The 5952-nt window shown below is 43.8% G+C and overlaps 1 long non-coding RNA gene across 1 annotated transcript; it reads right to left on the bottom strand.

The window, feature by feature from the left end:
- Positions 1-565: 565 nt before the first annotated feature.
- Positions 566-5741, bottom strand: LOC130177853 (uncharacterized). The gene is made up of 3 exons (XR_008829078.1): positions 4903-5741; positions 4614-4716; positions 566-719 (listed from the first exon to the last, which is right to left on the bottom strand). It is a non-coding gene; the product is annotated as an uncharacterized LOC130177853 (long non-coding RNA).
- Between the last annotated feature and the right edge of the window lie 211 nt (positions 5742-5952).

Below are 5952 nucleotides of genomic sequence, written 5' to 3'. Positions count from 1 at the left end.
AAAGCAGCAGCAGCAGCAGCAGCAGCAGCAGCAGCAGCAGCAGCAGAAAGCAGCAGCAGCAGCAGCAGCAGCAGCAGCAGCAGCAGAAAGCAGCAGCAGCAGCAGCAGCAGCAGCAGCAGCAGCAGAAAGCAGCAGCAGCAGCAACAGCAGCAGCAGCAGCAACAGCAGCAGAAAGCAGCAGCAGCAGCAGCAGCAGAAAGCAGCAGCAGCAGCAGCAGAAAGCAGCAGCAGCAGCAGCAGCAGAAGAAAGCAGCAGCAGCAGCAGCAGCAGCAGCAGAAAGCAGCAGCAGCAGCAGCAGAAAGCAGCAGCAGCAGCAGCAGCAGCAGAAAGCAGCAGCAGCAGCAACAGCAGTAGCAGCAGCAACAGCAGCAGAAAGCAGCAGCAGCAGCAGCAGAAAGCAGCAGCAGCAGCAGCAGAAAGCAGCAGCAGCAGCAGCAGAAAGCAGCAGCAGCAGCAGCAGCAGCAGCAGCAGCAGCAGAAAGCAGCAGCAGCAGCAGCAGAAAGCAGCAGCAGCAGCAGCAGAAAGCAGCAGCAGCAGCAGCAGCAGCAGCAGAAAGCAGGAAGCTCAGCTGTCTCCTCGCTGAGAGCAACGTTTAACTCCACCATTATATTTTCAGACAGCATCCGTTTCCCTCCTGCATGTGTCAGGGCAACAACAAGGTCTCCATGTGGTAGAAGTCCCCGGATTCCTCTTGGATGAGTCTCAGGGTTCTGGAGCTGTGAGTCACAGGAAGCATCGGGTTAAATGCACAACACACACACACACACACACACACACACACACACACTTAATGAGGAGTGTGTGTAAAGTCAGCGCTCTTCTCTACATACCCAGAGGTAGTTCAGTGGTCAACATATCACACTAGATCCTCTATACAGATATAAAACTGTATTTTTATACTGTGCGTCCTGGACATGGAATAAATTTACAATATACAAACAATTGAGAAAAATTCCTTCATATCAAAACTTCAAATGCCACATTCACAACTTTTAATTTTCATGAAGGTTGTAACTGTTTTAGATAATCAAGCTTCTCTCTGTCTGCCTCTCAGATCTGATTTTATTGTATGGAAATGTTGTAAATCACCTCAGCACAACTTCTGCTTAAAATCGGTCAATTCAATAAAACATTATACAAGAAATAAAACATGTTTTTCCCTGAGATATGGAGTAAGATGGGATGTAAGTACTCACTGGCACAAAATGCACAAAAGGTTGATGTTTATATATTATATATATTTTTATACATCAGTGGTTCCTCAGCACCAATGAAAACAATGATTTTTAAATGAGTAAATAGGCTCCAATTCTTTATGTCTCCACAGGTTTTTCTTGCTGTGATCATTAAGAGCTCCTTTTATAATGGGGACAAAATCCACAATCCAGATCAAGCCTCAGTCATCAGATCTTCCCTCTGTTTGTTACTGTCCCTTCACAAACACTATAACTTAGTAGGATTTTACTCAGACTGCTGAAGCCTGATATTAATGCTTCAAGGCATTTTTACACAGAACCAAAAACAGATATGGGAGAAGCAGATAAGTCTTTTTTTTGCAGCAGGTGGAGGTGAGTGGTGGTGAGCTGGCTGCAGGACTGGCAGAGTGGAGTTGGCAGGTTTGTTGACAGTGATTCGTGGAGACAGAAAAAGGTGTGAATCTTCAGAAACAACCAAACGACAGGCTTGATAACTGTTACTGAGACTGAGCTGGAAGTGGCTGCCAAACAAACCAGCCATCCAGCAGAGACTGGATCCGGTTTCAGGGTTTCAAAGGTGAGCAGGTGATTGTTTGATTGCAGACCAGCATGCTTGATCACAGATATCTTGCAGGTGTGCAGCCAGAGATTGATAGAGAGAGAGAGAAAGACAGAGAGAGAGAGAGAGAGAGAGAGCGAGGGGAGATCACTTCCACTGAAAGCACATTAGGGAGGGGTCTTGAACTGGTCAGTATTAACAGGATGAAGGAAACAAAAACCTGTTTCATTTCTCATGTCTTCACTGGAGTATTGTCTTAAGACCTACTTGAAAAACTGTGAACTGTGCGTGAGTGATTAGTGACTTGGACTTGTTCTCACTTATATTGCACATGTCCCTACACTGGTTCCTATAGTTGTTGAAGCTCCTCCAGTGTAAAGGTGTGTGTCCATGTGTAGTGTGATTATAGATCAGCTCTAGCTTCTATATTAATACTGTGAAAGTATCAAAACCTCAGTCCACAGAGAAATGCACACAGCCTGTATTCAGAAACTGAGCCTTAAAACCAGCCGTCAGGACTTCTGGAACTTTGTGATGTCACAACAAAGCAGTCACCAAGCCCCGCCCACCTGGACCCACCATCCAAACCTTGCAGGATTTGGTTTCTCTGAGTGTTTCTACCTGAAATCTGCTACAGTAAAATCAAACTACACTGAGATGGTTTTTATATCTTCTTATGGATCAACACTTCAAATAAAACACAGAAGAAGAGGAAAATCGGAGCTTTAAATATTATTGTACACATGTTGAAGAATCCACATTCATGGACCAATCATCTGCTGTCTTAGAGAAACAACTTAATTCAAATTTTAATAACATATATAAACATATTTTTTATCTTAATTTAGTATAAAGGTGCAAGCAGAATGTGTTTCTTTGCTAACTGTAAAGGATCATGTTTTATTTATACTGTACATCATATCTAAACATTTTGAAAGCCACTCATTTCTGTAGAATATGAAAATGACGCAGCAGAGTGAACATAAAAGGTCAACAAGCGTTCAGTCAAGATAACGTGAAGCTCAAACACTGGTGTGGTTCTTTAAGAGTTAATAGTTAATAAGGACCAATATGATCATCTGAGGCTTTTATAATCTGCCGAAAGGGAAACACCTATTTTAAAAATCCAAACAATTCCAGTCGAAACATGAATTCATCTTCTACTTTGAGCGCTGGAAGCCTGCAGGCGTGAAGACAAACCGACTGCTTTGACATCTTTGCAGTTTGCAACATTAACCCCGTCCTGTCCGCTCACTCCCACAGGCTCAGCTCCAACAGACAGATCTTTCTCACACACACCACTCATTTATTCATTTGTTTTATAGAGGAAATGAAGAGGGTTTGTCATTCTGTGTGTGGCAGACATGACGGTGCCACTCCGCCTCATCATGTTACTGCATGGTGTTTTTTCCTGTTATAAATTATTAACCATTAGAACATGAGGTTGAATCAGTGGGTGTGGAGCTCGGCTCTGAATCATAGGTTAGAAATGTACAGGGGGAAATTATTTAGCTGCTCGTTCACTTTCAGATGAGGTTGGTTCTGTTTCTGTTACCAAAGCATACATAGCATAGCATAGCATAGCTTAGCATAACATAGCATAGTATACTGTACCATATGGTATGGTATGTTGTGCCATATGCCATGGCACAACACCACTAACAACAACCACACCATATGTTAATCCTAATACTAGAAATGCCAAAATTTGACATTCTTGAATAATAATTAAACAAATAAACTGAAGATTGATGCAAACAAATGTTTGACGAGATCATTGTTGGTTTGATGTGTGACATTAGTCTTAAACACTGTCCACAAATAAATGAAAATCAATTTCCATGAAAGAATAAAATCCTCTGCTACAGCTCTGCAGAGAAACACATTCTACATATCTACAAACAAACTTATATATTTAATAAAAGTGACTTTTTGTGTCGGCATTTAGTGTTTGAACTGAGTGTCTTGCTTATTTTTTGTATTATACCAGTGCATCATTGCTGTAACTTATTTATTTAAAAGTCTTTTTATTTTAATCATTTCAATCACACGTATCATGTCCTCACAAATAATTTCCCTGCTGCTGATATTTAAGTTCCATCTAATACTATTTAATGTAATTGATTATTGATTGTTGACGGTGAGATGGAGACGCAGGGACGACCCTCCTCTGCTCACTGCTGGTTGTGGTGAAGCGTTCAGGCTGGAGTGGAGCCACATGGTGGCAGTGTCCACAAATCCTGTCAGCTTCTCTTCCACATCCACATGACACGACTGTGCCACATCCAAGGTAACTGATCCTCCCTCCTCCTAACTAACAAGACTGTGTGTGTGTGTGTGTGTGTGTGTGTGTGTGTGTGTGTGTGTGTGTGTGTGTGTGCTGTGAATTTATTCTCATGTAGCCAGAAGTCTCTGTAAAATGCAGATGGTAGCCCAACTGGCACTCTGGGAAATTATCCAAAATCTTCAAATTCTTCCCCGTGTTATGCTTGAGTCACCGTGACTCTGGTGACGATCATCCGTCAGCATGGAGGTCGATCTAACAGCCATTTGATGCTTCACGTTGCTAATGTGAAACAGTGGCCAAATCATTTTGGTGCCATGAGTGTGTGGAAACTCACACATCATAAACCAGAGGAAACAGGCTGAACACGCGTGATAAGCATGATGAGTAATGAAAAAAGTTGAAGCATTTTGTTAACAGGTGATGTTGTGTTTGTTTAAATCATAAAGCGATGTTCCTCCTGACAGGTGCTGCACTACCTGGGCAGCGGAGGGAAACTCCACCGCTCCAACGGATGCGAAGGAGAGACCTCTTTTTATTGACACAACATAATCTCATCACACCAGTTCACCTGTCCAGGATCCAGAGGTTTTGGCGCTGGTTGGGTCCCGAACGCTCCCAGTTTCTATCCGCCGCGCCGTGGGGCGTCGTCTGTGGGTGACTCACGACTGCACCTGGAGGAGGGAGATCAGCCAGAGGAGAGAATTGTTTCCACGCCAACTGAACCGGACAGAACTGAGCATTGTCTCTTTCTAAGTAGGACGAGAGTGTGTGTGTGTGTGTGTGTGTGTGTGTGTGACAAGCAGATACAGGAAAGCCAGCTGAATTTGGGATTGTGTTACTTCCTTCTACAAACATACCACAATATTTGGTCATCTGAAGTGCCTCTAACAGTCATCAGATTATCTGCCTGTGCTGGAGAGAACGGTGCTTTCCACCTACTAATGCAGCATAAGTCACTGGGCCTTGACTAACCAGCAGCTCCACACCGCTGCCTCTGTGCTGACCGCAGGCTCCACATGACAGATGTTGTTTAGAGGTTGACCAGCCGGCTCCCGGCTTCGACCTGCTGTTGTCCTGGTGCAGAATGACGCAGGTATTGCACAACATTTTCCTTGCTTATGACTGAGTGACATCACCAGCTCCTCTTAGCGCTCGCCATCTCCCAGTTCCCCTGATGCGTGATACGCTCTCTAACGATTGCACTGTTATGTGTAAACACTGCAAACAACTCAAAGAGCGCATGCATACACACACACACACACACACACACACACACACACACACACACACACACGCACCTCCGCTGCCTCAGGTCTCTGCTGTATCCACGGAGGCACCTGTCGCACGTGACGTCATGTATGAGTCAGGTGTAAATGCATGCATGCGTGTGCGTGTGTGTACAGGCTCCTGCTGGCTGCGGGATGTTTGCATAATCAGCACCGCAGCACACCTTGGTCACAAGGTAAACTTTCCACTGTGCTCAGAGAAAAAGACGTCCGCTTCACACTCGAGTAGCTCGGGAATGGCCTACTTTCCCTGATAGGACTGATGGGAGCTGAGAGGCAGCAGACAAGTGTCAGGGTCACTCCTGCTCACAGAGAGGGCAAACGATTATTCACAACAGTATTTATTAGAATAATTATATAATAATATATAATAAAAGATAAAATCTTCTCATCATTCTCCATAATGTTTATCTATTGATTCAAGTGTTGTTTTACAGAGCAAAGAATTAAAGAACCTTTTTATGAGTTTTGCTATCACTATATAGCTAATGTTAGCATTAGCAGCTGCTAATGTTAGCATTAGCAGCTGCTTACTTGCCAGTTCAGCATCAAGTTTCATTCCTTTACTCACCAACAGCTGTCTCCGGAGGTGGAAAGAAACGCCAATGTTAACTCTTTATT

This window comes from Seriola aureovittata, chromosome 11 (genome assembly GCF_021018895.1).
Source record: "Seriola aureovittata isolate HTS-2021-v1 ecotype China chromosome 11, ASM2101889v1, whole genome shotgun sequence".
Taxonomy (NCBI): Eukaryota; Metazoa; Chordata; class Actinopteri; order Carangiformes; family Carangidae; genus Seriola; species Seriola aureovittata.
This window is presented reverse-complemented; position numbering and strand designations above follow the sequence as displayed.